The sequence below is a fragment of the Schistocerca americana genome, chromosome 11 (assembly GCF_021461395.2).
Source record: "Schistocerca americana isolate TAMUIC-IGC-003095 chromosome 11, iqSchAmer2.1, whole genome shotgun sequence".
NCBI classification, from domain to species: Eukaryota; Metazoa; Arthropoda; class Insecta; order Orthoptera; family Acrididae; genus Schistocerca; species Schistocerca americana.
Window position 1 is genome coordinate 152,431,382 of NC_060129.1, and position 19,153 is coordinate 152,450,534.

At 41.6% G+C, this 19,153-nt stretch overlaps 1 protein-coding gene across 2 annotated transcripts in view; it reads right to left on the bottom strand.

Annotated features, from left to right (window-relative positions):
* Window positions 1-18,747, bottom strand: part of LOC124553735 (peroxisomal carnitine O-octanoyltransferase) — a 263,361-nt gene extending 244,614 nt beyond the window's left edge. The window contains exon 1 of one of the 2 annotated variants that reach the window (XM_047127665.1): window positions 18,507-18,747. The gene's annotated coding sequence lies outside the window, so the exon portion shown is untranslated. Of the gene's footprint in view, window positions 1-18,103; window positions 18,223-18,506 lie in introns of those variants that run through there. The other variant, XM_047127666.1, reaches the window with a different exon arrangement.
* Between the last annotated feature and the right edge of the window lie 406 nt (window positions 18,748-19,153).

The following is a 19,153-nucleotide window of genomic DNA, read 5'->3' on the forward strand; positions in this document are numbered from 1 at the left end:
TGCTAAAATACAGATGTGGACCTTCTAGCACTCAAAGTGGAATCACCCTAGAATTAACAAGATGAGCCATAACAACTTCGACAAAATCTACGTGGAAATCCATTCGAGATAAGTGCCAAAATTAATTACTTCTTTACAGTGACTTCATTATTTCCATTCTGACGATACCATCCACAGAAAATAACTTTGTTGTTGGCCGATAAGGCGAACATATGCTGTGTGAGCAACATTATTAATCTGATTTCTAACCTACTTTGCAAGTGGTGGTATTGTTAGACCATCCAGTGAGTCTCCCCTGACCCGGGGTTCTGGGTGACTTTTCTGAACTCTACTCACCCCTCTTCCTTCCCCTTCAACACTTCTGCCTGAAGGAGGAGCCACTGGCTTCCAAAATCTTGCATACATAAAATCTTACTTATGTACCTGTGTTGTCCTGTTGCCACTTGGAGAGTAGATTTTTTATCTAAGCAACTACATTATACTGTCAAAAATTTCTTATTTTCATTGTTATCTTGATTTAAGAAATATTTCAATTACAAAATCAGTGTTCCTAGACAAGTCTTAGCAGTCTAATAGGGTTGGGTTGTTTCAGGGAGAAGACCAGACAGTGAGGTCATCGGTCTCATCGGATTAGGGAAGGACAGGGAAGGAAGTCGGCCGTGCCCTTTCAAAGGAACCATCTCGGCATTTGCCTAGAGCGATTTAGGGAAATCACAGAAAACCTAAATCAGGATGGCTGGATACGGGATTGAACTGTCGTCCTCCCGATTGCGGGTCCAGTGCGCTAGCCACTGCGCCACCTCGCTCTCCCAGCACGCAATCCAACTCCCACTCCATAGAATAGAATGACAATTTACACTTTTCTGAGTATATTAAATGAAATGCTAACCAAAACAGCATCCCTGTCTTATGCATATTTGTACAAGTGTGGTTCGAAAAGTTCTCGGAATCACGAGAGGTCAGTGCTAGCACAACGAGTTGTTCATGTGATATTCACCGGACTGTTGCCTGTAAACACGTGCCACGTCAGTGCTCTTGTAAGAGTGCCGTGGTGGTGATGTGGCTCTGTTGTCGTTCCTGCATAGTGATTTGCAATGACTGGAGAGAGAGAGAGAGAGAGAAAAAATAAATAAATAAATAAATAAATAAATAAATCGAGATTCAAGCAGCAATTAAGTACATCATAAAGCAAGGTATCAACTGTTGCCAAGGGACAAATGAATTTAAATTTGGTCTGAAGAGCTTAGATGATGATCCACACAGTGGTCAACAGAGATGTGTCACTACTCCAGAAATCACAGCAAAAGTGCACAAAACGGTCACAAAGGATCGCCGATAGAAAAAACTTGAAATTCCGCACACTTGCCAGATGTCATCTGAAAGGGTATATCACATTTTCACTGAAGAATTAGAAATGAAAAAAAATTCACGCATCTTTTCATCCTACATAGTTGTGTTTATCTTTATACTATATACCTCTTTACTTCTGTATGCATCCTCTTTGGTTTGAAGCTGGCACAGTACTTACAGTAGAATATCTTTGGCTTCCCTCTGACAACCATGCCTCCATCCTTGCTACCCTCCCTGTTTACCTTTCCCTGTTGCTTCATAACCTGGGTTGTGAGTAACTGAATCCACTTTCCCTTCTTCCCTTTTTTCCCTCTCTCCTCCCTGATGAAGGAACAAAGTTCCGAAAGCTAGGAATGTAAATTTTCAGTTCTGTTTTATGTGTATCTATCGGCTGTACTGAGCTGAGGTAAGTACTGGCCAGCCCCTCTATCTCTTTGTTATATACAATATGTACAACAACCAAGAGGGAATAATAAGAGTGGACGATCAAGAACGAAGTGCTCGTATTAAGAAGGGTGTAAGACAAGGCTGTAGCCTTTCGCCCCTACTCTTCAATCTGTACATCGAGGAAGCAATGATGGAAATAAAAGAAAGGTTCAGGAGTGGAATTAAAATACAAGGTGAAAGGATATCAATGATATGATTCGCTGATGACATTGCTATCCTGAGTGAAAGTGAAGAAGAATTAAATGATCTGCTGAACGGAATGAACTGTCTAATGAGTACACAGTATGGTTTGAGAGTAAATCGGAGAAAGACGAAGGTAATGAGAAGTAGTAGAAATGAGAACAGCGAGAAACTTAACATCAGGATTGATGGTCACGAAGTCAATGAAGTTAAGGAATTCTGCTACCTAGGCAGTAAAATAACCAATGACAGACAGAGCAAGGAGGACATCAAAAGCAGACTCGCTATGGCAAAAAAAGCATTTCTGGCCAAGAGAAGTCTACTAATATCAAATACCGGCCTTAATCTGAGGAAGAAATTTCTGAGGATGTACGTCTGGAGTACAGCATTGTATGGTAGTGAAACATGGACTGTGGGAAAACCGGAACAGAAGAGAATCGAAGCATTTGAGATGTGGTGCTATAGACGAATGTTGAAAATTAGGTGGACTGATAAGGTAAGGAAGGAGGAGGTTCTATGCAGAATCGGAGAGGAAAGGAATATGTGGAAAACACTGATAAGGAGAAGGGACAGGATGATAGGACACCTGCTAAGACATGAGGGAATGACTTCCATGGTACTAGAGGGAGCTGTAGAGGGCGAAAACTGTAGAGGAAGACAGAGATTGGAATACGTCAAGCAAATAATTGAGGACGTAGGTTGCAAGTGCTACTCTGAGATGAAGAGGTTAGCACAGGAAAGGAATTCGTGGCGGGCCGCATCAAACCAGTCAGTAGACTGATGACCAAAAAAAAAAAAAAATGTGAAAAAAGGCCAGGTTTAGCAAGGAAGAAAGTCATCTTCCATCAAGACAGTGCGGGCCTGCACACATGTGCCATCGCCATGGCAAAATTACATAAACTAAAGTATGAATTGTTGCCACAGCCACCTTATTCACCCAATATGCCTCCATCAGACTTCCAGCTCTTCCCAAAACTGAAAATTTTTCTTCGTGGATGAAGATTCACTTCAAACAAAGAACTGATAGCGGGAGTTGACAAATATTTTGCAGGCCTGGAGACAACTCAATTTCGAGATGGGATCAAGACACTGGAACATCATTGAACCAAGTGCGTTAATCTACAAGCAGACTACAATGAAAAATAAAAAACAACTCAGTGATGTAAGTACTTTTTTCTATTCCGTTCTTAGAATTTTCCAAACCACCCTCGTATTCCATGCTTTTCGTATCTTTTGTGTTACTATATAAAATTTATTAGAATGCTATTTTAACACTTTATGATAACTGCCCTAAATACATCATCCTCACATACGTGTCGTCGATAAGCACACAGTCAATCGGCAGCTAGCACTCAAAGACCATGACCACTATATACCTTGTAACTGTTTGTTCATGTACTCAGTTGGCAATCAATATCCATCTTGTAAAACTCTGTGGCAACCTATACTAGTGTAGTAATGAAAGTTGTATGCAAGTTCACTGATCTGATGTATGAAACTTATGAACATTAATAGCCTACTGATCAAAATTGTGATTGATAGTATTATGCAAACATCACTGAAAATCTATTCCTGTGATGTGTGATGTTGTCAGTGATTGTTTTAAAAATCACTTCAAAAGCCTTGCAATCAATGAATGAACTTTGAGAAGGGGGGGGCTACCAAGGAACACAATCAGCAAGTCAAGTAAACTAACAGATCTTCTGACGATTTACAAGGAAGATTTATATCAGTGAAATTTCAATGTAAGACTTACATCATGATTTATATTCCAAACACGGTATAAAGAAATTAACTTATCCTGTATTGACAAATTGGGCAAACTTCTTTTTAATCAACAGGGGGTAGCATAAATTAATAAGGTAAACATTGACAGAAGGAGACTCATTCAAATAAACATGGGCAGACAAATGAGCTTTTTGCTAGATGACCAAATTTGTGGATAAGAACTGACACTGGCTTCTACATCTACATCTACATTTATACTCCGCAAGCCACCCAAAGGTGTGTGGCGGAGGGCATTTTACTGTCATTACCTCCCTTTCCTGTTCCAGTCGCGTATGGTTCGCGGGAAGAACGACTGTCTGAAAGCCTCCGTGCGCGCTCTAATCTCTCTAATTTTACATTCGTGATCTCCTCGGGAGGTATAAGTAGGGGGAAGCAATATATTCGATACCTCATCCAGAAACGCACCCTCTCGAAACCTGGCGAGCAAGCTACACCACGATGCAGAGCGTCTCTCTTGCACAGTCTGCCACTTGAGTTTGTTAAACATCTCCGTAACGCTATCGCGGTTACCAAATAACCCTGTGACGAAATGCGCCGCTCTTCTTTGGATCTTCTCTATCTCCTCGGTCAAACCGATCTGGTACGGATCCCACATTGATGAGCAATATTCAAGTATAGGTCGAACGAGTGTTTTGTATGCCACATTCTTTGTTGATGGACTACGTTTTCTAAGGACTCTCCCAATGAATCTCAACCTGGCACCCGCCTTACCAACAATTAATTTTATATGATCATTCCACTTCAAATCGTTCCGCACGCATACTCCCAGATATTTTACAGAGGTAACTGCTACCAGTGTTTGTTCCGCTATCATATAATCATACAATAAAGGATCCTTCTTTCTATGTATTCGCAATACATTACATTTGTCTATGTTAAGGGACAGTTGCCACTCCCTGCGCCAAGTGCCTATCCGCTGCAGATCTTACTGCATTTCGCTACAATTTTCTAATGCTGCAACTTCTCTGTATACTACAGCATCATCCGCGAAAAGCCGCATGGAACTTCCGACACTATCTACTAGGTCATTTGTATATATTGTGAAAAGCAATGGTCCCATGACACTCCCCTGTGGCACGCCAGAGGTTACTTTAACGTCTGTAGACATCTCCCCATTGATAACAACATGCTGCGTTCTGTTTGCTAAAAACTCTTCAATCCAGCCACACAGCTGGTCTGATATTCCGTAGGCTCTTACTTTGTTTATCAGGCGACAGTGCGGAACTGTATCGAACGCCTTCCGGAAGTCAAGAAAAATAGCATCTACCTGGGAGCCTGTATCTAATATTTTCTGGGTCTCATGAACAAATAAAGCGAGTTGGGTCCCACACGATCGCTGTTTCCGGAATCCATGTTGATTCCTACATAGTAGATTCTGGGTTTCCAGAAACGACATGATACTCGAGCAAAAAACGTGTTCTAAAATTCTACAAGAGATCGACGTCAGAGATATGGGTCTATAGTTTTGCGCAACTGTTTGACGACCCTTCTTGAAGACTGGGACTACCTGTGCTCTTTTCCAATAATTTGGAACCCTCCATTCCTCTAGACAATTGCGGTACACGGCTGTTAGAAGGGGGGCAAGTTCTTTCGTGAACACTGTGTAGAATCGAATTGGTATCCCGTCAGGTCCAGTGGACTTTCCTCTATTGAGTGATTCCAGTTGCTTTTCTATTCCTTGGACACTTATTTCGATGTCAGCCATTTTTTCATTTGTGCGAGGATTTAGAGAAGGAATTGCAGTGCGGTCTTCCTCTGTGAAACAGCTTTGGAAAAAGGTGTTTAGTATTTCAGCTTTACGTGTGTCATCCTCTGTTTCAATGCCATCATCATCCCGGAGTGTCTGGATATGCTGTTTCGAGCCACTTACTGATTTAACGTAAGACCAGAACTTCCTAGGATTTTCTGTCAAGTCGGTACATAGAATTTTACTTTCGAATTCACTGAACGCTTCACGCATAGCCCTCATTACGCTAACTTTGACATCGTTTAGCTTCTGTTTGTCTGAGAGGTTTTGGCTGCGTTTAAACTTGGAGTGAAGCTCTCTTTGCTTTCGCAGTAGTTTCCTAACTTTGTTGTTGTACCACGGTGGGTTTTTCCCGTCCCTCACAGTTTTACTCGGCACGTACCTGTCTAAAACGCATTTTACGATTGCCTTGTACTTTTTCCATAAAAACTCAACATTGTCAGTGTCGGAACAGAAATTTTCGTTTTGATCTGTTAGGTAGTCTGAAATCTGCCTTCTATTACTCTTGCTAAACAGATATACCTTCCTCCCTTTTTTTATATTCCTATTAACTTCCATATTCAGGGATGCTGCAACGGCCTTATGATCACTGATTCCCTGTTCTGCACTTAAAGAGTCGAAAAGTTCGGGTCTGTTTGTTATCAGTAGGTCCAAGATGTTATCTCCACGAGTCGGTTCTCTGTTTAATTGCTCGAGGTAATTTTCGGATAGTGCACTCAGTATAATGTCACTCGATGCTCTGTCCCTACCACCCGTCCTAAACATCTGAGTGTCCCAGTCTATATCTGGTAAATTGAAATCTCCACCTAAGACTATAACATGCTGAGAAAATTTATGTGAAATGTATTCCAAATTTTCTCTCAGTTGTTCTGCCACTAATGCTGCTGAGTCGGGAGGTCGGTAAAAGGAGCCAATTATTAACCTAGCTCGGTTGTTGAGTGTAGCCTCCACCCATAATAATTCACAGGAACTATCCACTTCTACTTCACTACAGGATAAACTACTACTAACAGCGACGAACACTCCACCACCGGTTGCATGCAATCTATCCTTTCCAAACACCGTCTGTACCTTTGCAAAAATTTCGGCAGAATTTATCTCTGGCTTAAGCCAGCTTTCTGTACCTATAACGATTTCAGCTTCGGTGCTTTCTATCAGCGCTTGAAGTTCTGGTACTTTACCAACGCAGCTTCGACAGTTGACAATTACAATTCCGATTGCTGCTTGGTCCCCACATGTCCTGACTTTGCCCCGCACCCGTTGAGGCTGTTGCCCATTCTGTACTTGCCTAAGGCCATCTAACCTAAAAAACCGCCCAGCCCATGCCACACAACCCCTGCTACCCGTGTAGCCGCTTGTTGCATATGATACTGCACTAGATGGAAAAAAATGTGTTTGAAATGTAAACTTTTCAATAAATTCTCATCTACTTGGGATTAAATTTCGTATACATCATGGTTGGGAAATGCAGTACGTGTATGATGTGGAATTGACCCATTCTGCTGTTGATGTAAGATGACATCCAATACGCCGAATGATCCGAGACGGATAGGATGAGCACATCCTGTACCTTGGCCACCAACACCACCTGTCATCAGTTTTCTGTGCTTTTTAATATGGTTTTGTCTCAACGTACGTTTACATCTACATACATACATGTGTCCTCTCCAGCTGAAGACACTGAAATACCTTGAAAATTACACATCGGATCAAAGGAAGTTGTAATTACAATTTGTTTGACTTGGACAGAGAACATCCTACAAGCAAAGTTCCTCCAGTTTAGGGCTAAATATGAAGATAGCTTAAGTCAGCAGAAACCAGTAATAACAGTTGACAGAATGTGAGTAAGTATCAGTGTAGTATAAACTCTGTAGTTAAAAATGTAGGTAACTATTAAGCTTTCAACAGCATATAAACAGCAGGTTTTATTTACTATATTCACAAAGTATCATGTTCCTTTCTAGTTTAGTTGATTTAATTTATCTGGCATGAGCACAATATCAATAAGCGGTATAGTGAGAGTTTATTATTCCAACAGTATATGGATTAAGTTTATACAATTTCCTTGTCTTTTTTAATGTCAGGGTTGCCACAAGTTTCAAAAAGTGAAATTCCCTGCAATCTCCCCGATTTCCTGACAAGTTTTAGCATAATGAGATTTTCACTCTGCAGCGGAGTGTGCACTGATATGAAACTTCCTGGCAGATTAAAACTGTGTGCCGGACCGAGACTTGAACTCGGGACCTTTGCCTTTCGCGGGCAAGTGCTCTACCAACTGAGCTACCCAAGCACAACTCACACCCCATCCTCACAGCTTTACTTCTGCCAAAACCTTGTCTCCTACCTTCCAAACTTCACAGAAGTTCTCCTGCGAACCTTGCAGAACTAGCACTCCTGAAAGAAAGGATATTGTGGAGACATGGCTTTGCCACAGCCTAAGGGATGTTTCCAGAATGAGATTTTCACTCTGCAGCAGAGTGTGCACTGATATGAAACTTCCTGGTAGGAGAGCTTCTGTAAAGTTTGGAGGGGAGGAGATGAGGTACTGGCAGAAGTAAAGCTGTGAGGACGGGGCGTGAGTTGTGCTTGGGTAGCTCAGTTGGTAGAGCAGTTGCCCGTGAAAGGCAAAGGTCCCGAGTTCAAGTCTTGGTCCGGCACACAGTTTTAATCTGCCAGGAAGTTTCAAGTTTTAGCATTTTTCCCTGACAAATTTTGAGATCTCAAGGGTAAGTAAAGACGTAAGTTGACAAAAAAATTTAAGGATTTCTGTATTTCTAAATGTTGAGCAAAAATCTTAAGTACTAACATTAACATCTTTTGTAATGAACTGTTTTTAGATTGAGAAAGCAAGCCAAATGGTATATATGTTTCATTAAAACCACTGAAGTTATTTTATTTCAATAAAGCGAAACACATTTGGTGACAAAAATACGCATTTTGTTGGAGTCGCAAGACAGATTTAAAATACCTTCACTGCTTTGAGAAACAGCCTCAGAAAAAAGTTGGCCTCTTGAAAGAAATGTATAAGTTGGGAAAGAGTTGTGTAAACCCACAATGTAGGTGACCGCCAATAAAATATCGGTTCTACTATGTTTGTTATTGTCAGTTATTACCCTCTGTATTATGTCTATTATTCTACAGGTATTGTGTGATTTTTCTTTCAAGAAACAGAGGAGTACATGATTTTATTCTTCTTATTGTTCATACTTTCTAATACACAGGGTGCATAAAAAAAAATGTATACACACTTTGAAGTGTCATAGACAATTTCTTTCACGTTCAACAAGGTTAAATATCTGTGAGAAAGTAATGTTATGTTTCTTCAACAGGTGGCAGCAGTGGCAAGGAAGTAACTGCAACATGGCGGACATGCATTTGAGCTTTGAAGCGTGGAAGCAGATAATTAAGTGGTACTGGAAGTTTGAGAATGTAGCTGCGGTTCACAGACAGTGGAGAAGTGCGTATGGTACAGAACCACCTTAAAGGTTAACAATTACACGTCTACGAGACAAATTCGAAATTCGTGGAACAGTGTGTGATGTGCATAAAGGTCGATCAGGGCGACCTCGTACAGCTACAAGTGACGATTCCACAACTTGCGGTCTTGGAACTGTTTCAGCGTTCACCTCAAAAATCTTCAAGGCAAGCGGCACCTGAGAGTAATGTAAGTGCTAGTAGTGTGCTACAAGGCAAGTTTCGTGTGTACATTCCGAGGCTGGTGCAACAGCTAAGTGACGACGATCCAGATCGAAGGTTAGAATTTTGTGAATGGGTTCAGGAGATGGCGAGACGTGAACTGGGATTTATGGGTATATGGGTAGCATAATTTGGTCGGATGAAGCCAATTCGAACTCAATGGAACTGTCAATAGGCATAATTGTGTGTACTGGGCTGAAGATAATCCTCACATTGCAGTTGAAAAGGCTGTGAATTCGCCTGGTGTAAATGTGTGGTGTGGTTTGTCTGCAAGGGGACTCATTGGGCCTTCCCGCTTTGAAGGTACTGTTACTGGAGAAACGTACCTAACAATGCTTGCTCACTCCATATTCCCTGCCATTCGTGCATTATACAGTAATGATGAGTTTTATTTGGCACCCCACCGCACTATCATAGGGACGCACGAGCATACATGGATCACAATGTGCCAGGCCAATGGATAGGACGCAGGGGACCAATCGAGTTTCCTGCACGTTCTCCAGACCCCAAGGTGCTGGATTTCTTCTTATGTGGCACAGTAAAAGATGAGGTGTACAAACGTAAACCACGTAGCCCGGACACACTTCGGAATGAGATTCAGGCGGTGTGCGCAGAAATCTCATCGGACACTTTGGTACGATGTACGGAATGAGTGGTGACTCGTACTCAGAAATGTACTGATGCTGAAGGCCACCAGTTTGAACATTAATCACATTTGCAAAGTACATTTATTTTTCCAATTGGACTTTAAGCTTTCCATTTCCAGAAAATTAACATTGTAGAACGGGAAATAAATTTTCTATGACGCTTCAAAGTGTGTATACATATTTTCACGCACCCTGTATAAACTACTTACAAAATGCCAAAAATGTACTAGAATAAATAAAATGTCTATAAAATGCCGCACTGTACAATGTACTCGTACTTGCGGTGAGATAGTCACAATTCCTGAAATCCATCGCCTGCGGCCTCCGGTCTGCCGAAGAGCGCTGCAGTCCTGGGTCCGTGGATAAACCATGAAAATCCGCCACATTACGCCACACACAGACAGACCTGGCGTATGCGCAGATTACTGAGACTAGATCCGACAGGCAGAGCCCACACGTTAGTGGGAAACTATGGGCTTCAGATTGCCAGGCCCAATCCATTAGAGATAACCACAGAAACAGCCTGTGGTTTTGGCCTGTCACAGAGGGCCACTCCTGTGGGCAGCTATTCACGTCACAGACACCGTAGCGACGAAATGAGACTGCGGTGATCACCCACGCGGCAGATAACTTGTGCAAATACTCTGAGAATCAATACTAAAGAGGAGAGGTAGCAACTCACCGTAAGGATTGCTGAGCCACAGACAGGCACACAGAAAAGATAATCACACTCATACGACTAAATTTTCGGCCACAGCCTTTGTCAGAAAACGAGAGCGCACACACATTCGTACAATCACTCGGACACAACTCGGGCACACACGACCGTCGTCTCCGGCTGCAGCGTCGACAAGCTCTGAGAATCAGATCCCAACAAACCGGTTCTCACACCTCCCTGCCATTCGACAGCAGCTGCTAGGCTAGTGACAAGAAGTGACGGCCGCAGTGACTGCAATCTGAAGGGAGGGGAGAAGCAGATGAACGAGAGAGTAGGGAAGCGGTGTACGTGCTCAGCTGCGCCCAGCCAGTGACGAAGCATGACATTTCAGTAGACAAACTATTTCATGCTACGAGATTTTTCCAGTTCCCCCCCCCCCCCCCCCCCCCGCCCCCTGCCAAATTACCCTGATGCATTTGAAATTCCCTGATTTGCAGAACTGGTAACCCAGAACATACACCTTGACTTGTCTCTCATTCCTGTAGCTTCTCCTCCTCCATAGGAACTGCAGAACACAATGAATAAAAATGTCGCTGTTCGTTATACAGAGGGGTCCAAAAAAATGTATCCACTATTTAAAACTACATAACTTGCAAACTAATTGACGGAGTTGTCTCATTTTTGGTGAAAGTGTAGCTTAAAGTCCATCTTAAAAGATATCACTGTGGGTTTTTGAAATGGTCACCATTACCATCCACACACAAACGATGCCCCCGAACTGCAGCTCGAACTACTGACTGCAAAGTGTTCAGATGGATATTTGCACACGAATGTACGATGGATTCTCGAAGTTCATCCAATGTGTTTGGCTTTTGTCGATAAACGACGTCCTTTAGTGTTCCCCACAGGTAAAAGTCCAGAGGATTGGGGAACGTGGTGGATACTCCACAGAACCTCTACGGCCTATCCATCTTCCTGGTAGATTTTCATTGAGATACGCCCCAACACGATTTTGGTTGTGGGCTGGGGCACCATCTTGTTGAAAGTAAACTCTTCCGTCTCCACACAAGTCTCGGATGGCAGGTAAAATGGATGTCTGAAGCTTCGGAAGGTACACCTAACCGGTAACTGTGCCGTCAAAGAAGAATGGCCCAATCAAGCCCCGGTAAGACAACCCACACCACACATTTACTCCTGGAAAATTTCTCGGCTTTGTCTACACGGACGTTCAGATTTTTGGCGGCCCAGTAGATGCAATTGTGGCGATTTACTGTACCATTGGGTTTTATCTGTGCCTCATCAGACCACACAGTCATCTCTGCAAACTCTTCATCGTTGCGCACCATGTTAGTAATCCACTCGCAGTATTCCATTCTACAATCTGGGTCGTCCTCGTTCATTGTGTGTAGCAATTGTGGGAGTTGCACTTCCACTTTGCTGTCTTCAAAATTCGCCAAACACTTGAGCGACTCACTCCAGTTTCACGGGCACACTGCCTCACAGACTTCTGTGGTGAGCGAGTGAATTGTTGTAACACACGACGGGAGTTAGCTGGACTTGTTACTGCTACAGGTCGTCCAGATCGTTGTTTGTGTACGCCTTTAACACAGCCTTCGGCTTCAAATTTGTCTCGAATGCGACGAATCGTTAAACGTGTCGGTGGCTCTGTTTGATACTCATTTCGCCATTGGCATTGAACCACATTAATGTTGTCGTACTTAATATACCACTTCAAAACTGACTTCCTTTCATCGAATGTAAGCCTTGCGCCAGCTACGTTTACTGGAGTAACTAGGAGCAACTAAGAACAAAACACTGACTATCTGGCGACTGTCATCTGACAAAACAAAACAACGCAATACAATGCTTGTGTGGCGATTGCCGAAACTACAAACTATTACACTACCAAAGGTGAGACAACTCCGTCAATTAGTTTGCCAGTTATAAACAGTGGCTACATTCTTTTGGACCTCTCTGTATATTTAAATGATCTAATGGACAATGTCAAAAGCTCCCTGTGGCTGTCTGTACATGGTGCCATTGTATACACACGCTGATCAAAAATATCTGGACACCTATTAGTGGACAGTAATATGGGGTGTGTCCATCCTTCACCTTTATGGTGATGTAAACTCTGCTGGAGACAATTTCAGTGAGGTGTCTGAATGTCTGTGGAGGAATGGTAACCCACTACTCCTCAACAGCAACAATCATAGGTGCTAATGATTTTGGATGCTCGCACCAGGAGCAAAATCGACACTCTAGCTTACCCCAAACACGTTCCACTGGGTTCGTGTCGGGAGTCTGGGCAAGGGCAGCCCATTTCAGGAATGTTCACATCCTTCTGCATTGTGTTTTGTTAAGCACAATAAAGTGACCATACCCTAACACCAAAAACAGCCCCATACCCTAACACCACCCCGTCTGAACTTTACTGTCGACACCTCACGTCACAGCAAGTAACGTTCTACACGCATCGGTGAAACACAAACCCGTCTACTGCACTGCAGGAGGATACACACAGTACAGCATAATTCATCACTACGAATCACTCGTTTCCAGTCTCCACAGTGCCGCAGCATCACTCTTAGCATCACCTAAATTGTCACCCCTTTCTTTTAACTTCCTACACACAACCATTGTGCTACACGGACTGCTAGTGGCACTTTGGAATTCACAAACAATTCCTTCCACTGACTTTGTGTGATTTTTTACACTCACTCTCTGTAATGCTAGATGGTGCCTGTCCTCCATCAGTACAAGAGGACTGTGCACTCTTAGGCTAGCTGTGGTTGTTCCTTTGTGTTTCTAATTCAAAATCACATCACTGACAATCCACTAGGGTAACATTAGAGACGTTTAGATGTCCTGACGGATTTGCTCCTCAGGCGAAATCCACTCATTAGCCCACATTCGATGTCTCTTGTACACTACAAACATGTGAAATACAACACCTGTGAAGGATCACTGTTTGGTGCAGGCATTGGCAGTCGACCCTCAATGTAAATAAATATAATATACTGCACACAAACAGTTGGAATTTGTGATAGGCAAACATCTGAATGTACACATCAGTTGCATTTTAATATGGAGCAACCACATAAATCTAGTTTAGGGAGTATATATATATATATATATATATATATATATATAGAGAGAGAGAGAGAGAGAGAGAGAGAGAGAGAGAGAGAGAGAGAGAGAGAGAGATAGCAGAAGTGTAATGTATGCGACACTAATGGAACAACCGTGGGAATTTGGGGGTTTTAGGGAGGGGACAAGCTAAATATAACAGTAAAAAAAAGACACACCATGATCCCAAAACACACAAGATGACGAACAAAAATAATTACAAAATCTCCAGGAATCGGACACTTCCCTTGACCTATATAGGTCAACTGCAGCTGACGATACCAAAACACCAATGCCTACAGCAAAAACTACGGAAATTGGAATCAGACATTTCCCTTGACCACAGCTAATGATACCGAAACACCAATACCTACGTATAAAAATACGAAAACTGGAATAGGTCATTTCCCTTGACCTATATAGGTCAACTATAAATACTGAAACGAAAAAACCAACACCTACAACTACGAAAAAACCAAAACCACAACATCTCAAAAATTCAAAACTCAAACATCCATACGTAAATTAAAACACATTCAATACACAATAAATACACAAAACATTACAACTCGAGAAAAATACACCCAAAAAAACAATTACCTACCACCAACAAAGTAGGTCGGTCATCCCAAAATCCCAAACACACACACACACACACACACACACACACACACACACACACACACACATTCACGTGCACAGATAGAGATAGCGAGGGGGAGGGGGGGAGGGGGAGGGAGGGAGGGAGGGAGGGAGGGAGGGAGAGAGAGAGAGAGAGAGAGAGAGAGAGAGAGAGAGAGAGAATGCCATCAAACACATATCTACAAACACAACAACTCAAATTCTGCACCGTAATGCCGTCACATACCACAACACCCTTACGTCAAAGGTCAAAGCAGACGGGTGGAATCGGACTCTTCCATTGACCCAAAAAAAAAACTCAACAGTAAGATCCACTACATAACTTTTGCTGAATATTTATTTCTACAAACAATGGACACATTCTCGTATCAGACTATTTGACAAAAAGTCACCTCAAAAGGGAGATCCAGTACATAACTTTTGCTGAAAATGTATTTCTGCAGACAATGGACACATTCTACAACCAAATTATGTGACAAAAAGTTCTTATTACTGCTGCTACAGAATTTGTGAACTGAGCTGTTAGGTGGTAAAAGTGGGCCATATTATTTACAACAAATTTCAGTGCAGGATAAATACCCCAGAACCAATATTCAGTATACACAGTTCTTTAAACATGTTTCTGAAAGACACTCCATAATTCAAACTATAAATACATCGTATTACACGTTTTTAGATTCAGAATGTCCTATCTTTGCACATGGAGTTTTCAAATGGCTCTGAGCACTATGGGACTTAACACCTGTGGTCATCAGTCCCCTAGAACTACTTAAACCTAACTAACCTAAGGACATCACACACATCCATGCCCGAGGCAGGATTCGAACCTGCAACCGTAGCGGTCACGCTACTACACAGTTACTAATGTCAGAAAAATATGCCATTTTTATGTCACCTATCCCTGAAAATATTCGCATTGTAAAAAACGAAGTTTTGTTCTGTGGTATGTCCCTCTCACCTGAATCCATTACCAATTTGTAATTTCATGACTAACACTGTCAATGTTTTCTTTCTGCAAGTATTTGTTTTATATATGTAACATGTGGAAACTTTAGCAGTTTTATACAACTAGTCTTTAAATCTTAATGAAAGTCAACTAGCTTCAAACAGTTTATTAAGGTTCCTCAAATTTTTTCTAGCCCCTCTTAAAACTGCATTTGACTTGCTATTTACAAAAACAATTATATCATCTACAAATTTAAATAAACAAAGTTAAATAAACTGATACCAACACTTAGCAATCTAAGACATAAAAGCTTGTTAATGCACAAGAACAAGCACAATGTCAGGAGCTGTTACTAACGAGGATATATGATGTGCCTGCAAGCTTCAGCATCTCATTTTTACAGTTTCCAAGTTTTCTACCTGTGATAATGTATGTCGTGTGTCACAAACTTCTTTCATTTGACTACTGAATTCCTGACCGCCCCCACCCCTCCCCCCAAAAAAAGTATCTCATTCCATTCTGGAAAAAGAAAGAAGGTGCTTCAGTAGTTCAAATTTTGATAGCAATGGTATAGAGAGACCCAAGTCTCCAAGTGTACTATCATTTACTGAAAACTATGCTAAAAATGCACTTATGGTGTACCGCAGGTTTTCTGTTGTGTGGTACAGTTGGTAGTTTTCTGTACGGTGGATAATCAGTAGTGAACACGGTAATCATGAGTTGGATGACTAGATGAGATCGTGGAACCAATGAAGAAATAGTGCTTGATAAACATTATTATTGTGAGGCTGACTGTATGAAATTATGTAATCGCATAATGAAATATATTGTACACAACACTGCGACGCGAAACTTAAACTGCAATCTCAGCTTGTTGCCTAATAACCATCTCAGAAATTATGACATGCCCCACAAAGTTTACGAAATAATCATAGGGCTACACTACAGAGCTGTCTATCACCACAGCCAGTTTTTCTCCACATACATTCATTATCTTTGCCAATTCACAACTAGACAGTACCATTTCACCCTAACTTAGATCTCAGGATATGCTGCAGATGAGTTTGTAGCCACAACCAGTTTCCTTACATTCACATTTGTTGGCTTTGACAAGTCACATCCAAACTATAACATTGGAATATGACACAATATCTCAAAAAATGGTGTCATAATCTGAGAAACTAGCAACACGTGAAATAAATTTGACAATCTCACAATCCATAACAGTCAAATCAATAATCATCTTTCTAACGCTCTTCATGCCCAAAACAAAAGTAATCAATTCTCTTCTGCTGCAACAAGTCATTAGACATAGAAATACTCTTTGGCTTTCAAATACAATCATCAGCTAATTGGCTAAAAACAATCATTAATATTTGCCAACAGCAGCAAGCAAAAGAAAAGCTGCAGTACACAGACAGTGCACTTCAGCCAAGTCTTCTATTCAATATCTTTCTCCGGTTATGGTGTTGGTATGACTTGGAGGTTAATGAAATATATTGTACACAATACTGTCACACAAAACTTAAACTGCAATCTCAGCTTGTTGCCTAATCACCATCTCAGAAATTATGACATGCCCCACAAAGTTTATGAAATGATCTTTCTAATGCTCTTCATGCCCAAAACAAAAGTAATCAATTCTCTTCTGCTGCAACAAGTCATATGGGAAACTGTAGCTTGAACGTGTGGAACATTCATTCCTCGCTCTGTGTTAAACAGAATCCCCCAAGGAGGAGAGCAAGTCAAGGCATATTTTAAAACAAATACAGATACCCAGTCTGCACACCATATTAACAATAAAGTATTACTGTACTGTTTAACGCTTTTCAAGTTTATACCAGATAGCCTAAATTTATTTATTGGTGCTGGGGACCTAAGACTGGACAACAATAAAAAATAGTGGACGATTCCGTAATTATTACATATATTTCTTCAAATGTTTACAAACATCAGTTTTAGCAAAAGGTAATAGTACACAATATTTTATTACTCTATACACTTTATAAAGACAACATTAATTGGTGCTATGGCAGAGGTTGACAAAGTAGTCGACGGTCGATTTGAGATTGTTCCTGTCCATTTATTATTTCTGTGGACTTGGGTAATGCTTACATAGACTGATGCTGGGATGGAGTAGGCCTATGCCTTTCTGCACTAGTGCAGCATTTGTCTGCCGTATATTTATAACATCTGATTGTCGTGTGTAGTAATTGTGTATAGATTCATTATAGGCAATGGAGGGACTGTAACTGTTTAGTGTTTCTTTTATAATAATTACATTTCCTGGTGCAGTATGTAAAGACATGGATGTGACATTACTTTATTTTTTTCTGAAATAGTTGCCCACGTGATGATCTTTGTCTACCCTTTCCATTAGGTTAACAATCTTTTTCTGTATTATAAATGATGTCAAATTTTGCTCCCAAAAGTTACACTACATTTCAATACCAAGTTTTAGTTCTGTTTACAAAATTGAATTAAATGTTGCAAAGTGTGTTCAAATATGACGCGAAAATAAACTTAGGATTAGCACAACGTACACTGGGCATTAACGTTCGCTGACTTAGCCAACCCATGAGTCTACCAATCTTACCTAGACCCCGGGCTACGCTACAGGTCAGTGTGTAACTACAATCCAGTTTCGAATGGCAGAGCTAATACACAGGAAGTACATTGGAAACAGGGTGTAAAAATTCGAAGATACATAACAAAGCGTCTGCAAGATTTATGGACCCCTACAAGTCTATATGAATAACGATCGGTGCTGATTAAAAGCAGTAATTACGATGCTTAAAAGTGACAAGTGACAAGATATGGACATGCTACAATTCACCGCAGATGAGCGTTAATTGAGTTGCTCTCTTTCTTACATGTGGGGTAAGTTTCCACAGGCGACTAGGATACCACTCGGTCGAATCTCTGCACCTACTGACGCAAGTCTCTCGGAAATACTGTTGCACGGCATCGCAAGCCACTCCCTGCCCTCTGCACGCACGCGAACACTCCTCTTTTTTTCTGGCTGTCAGACAGTTCTTTTTTGCGCTAGCCCCATCAAAACAAGCCACGTTCAATCATCGCCGTTTAACCTATCTGGTCAGCTTCGTCTGTCAATTACTGTCAAGGTCGCTTCAAGGCAAGACGTTTACATTTCTAGCCGTTAGCAGATTCTTGAGATCGTCTCTAAGCGACGACAAACTGCAAGAGTACGTAAATTCTGAAGACAAGTACGAATTCTGAAGACCAGCGGCACGTTATAAGGCAGTGCTGCTTTACCTTTCGAAAGAAGGCGTTGTTTAACGTTCCCGCGGCTTTCTCCTCACATCTGTTCTGCGCTAGGATTAGAAATCTGTCGTGGACTAGGGCCAGTTGCCTTGCACTTCGTCCTCTCCCCCCATCAGGTACTTTCGGACTCCGACCTACAGTCATTACGCCCGCTGTATCTTCTTGCTGAATCACTGTACGAAACCTCACTTAGCTATAAACAAAACACACGGTTTCAAAACATTCGTGACCCCACTTCCTGCAGTGCCAATGACCTTACGCCAAAGATACGCCAGTCGTAATCGACTGCGGCTGCGTTTTGGAAATGTGCCAGCAGAAATAAAACAAATAGGCCTGTTTTCAGTAGCTGCGCAGAGGCGCGTAGAAGTCACAGCTTTTGCTGAACTTCTTGCTTAATTTACCATCGTTGGTGTTGCATCACACAAATAATTTACTGAATTTATTCTGGCTCGAGGCGCGGTGAACACGGTAGCGAGCTTTTCAAAGAATTTTTTGGAATTTTCAGAGGCTCCCTTTTTTCGCTGATTCCTGCCGGCTTTTTCTCATCTCTCATTCTCATTCCTGAAGTAGAGAGTGAACCTATAACAGAACGTGTGCTCTTTTTTGCTGTAGGCTAGCCGACTGTATGGTCGGATGTC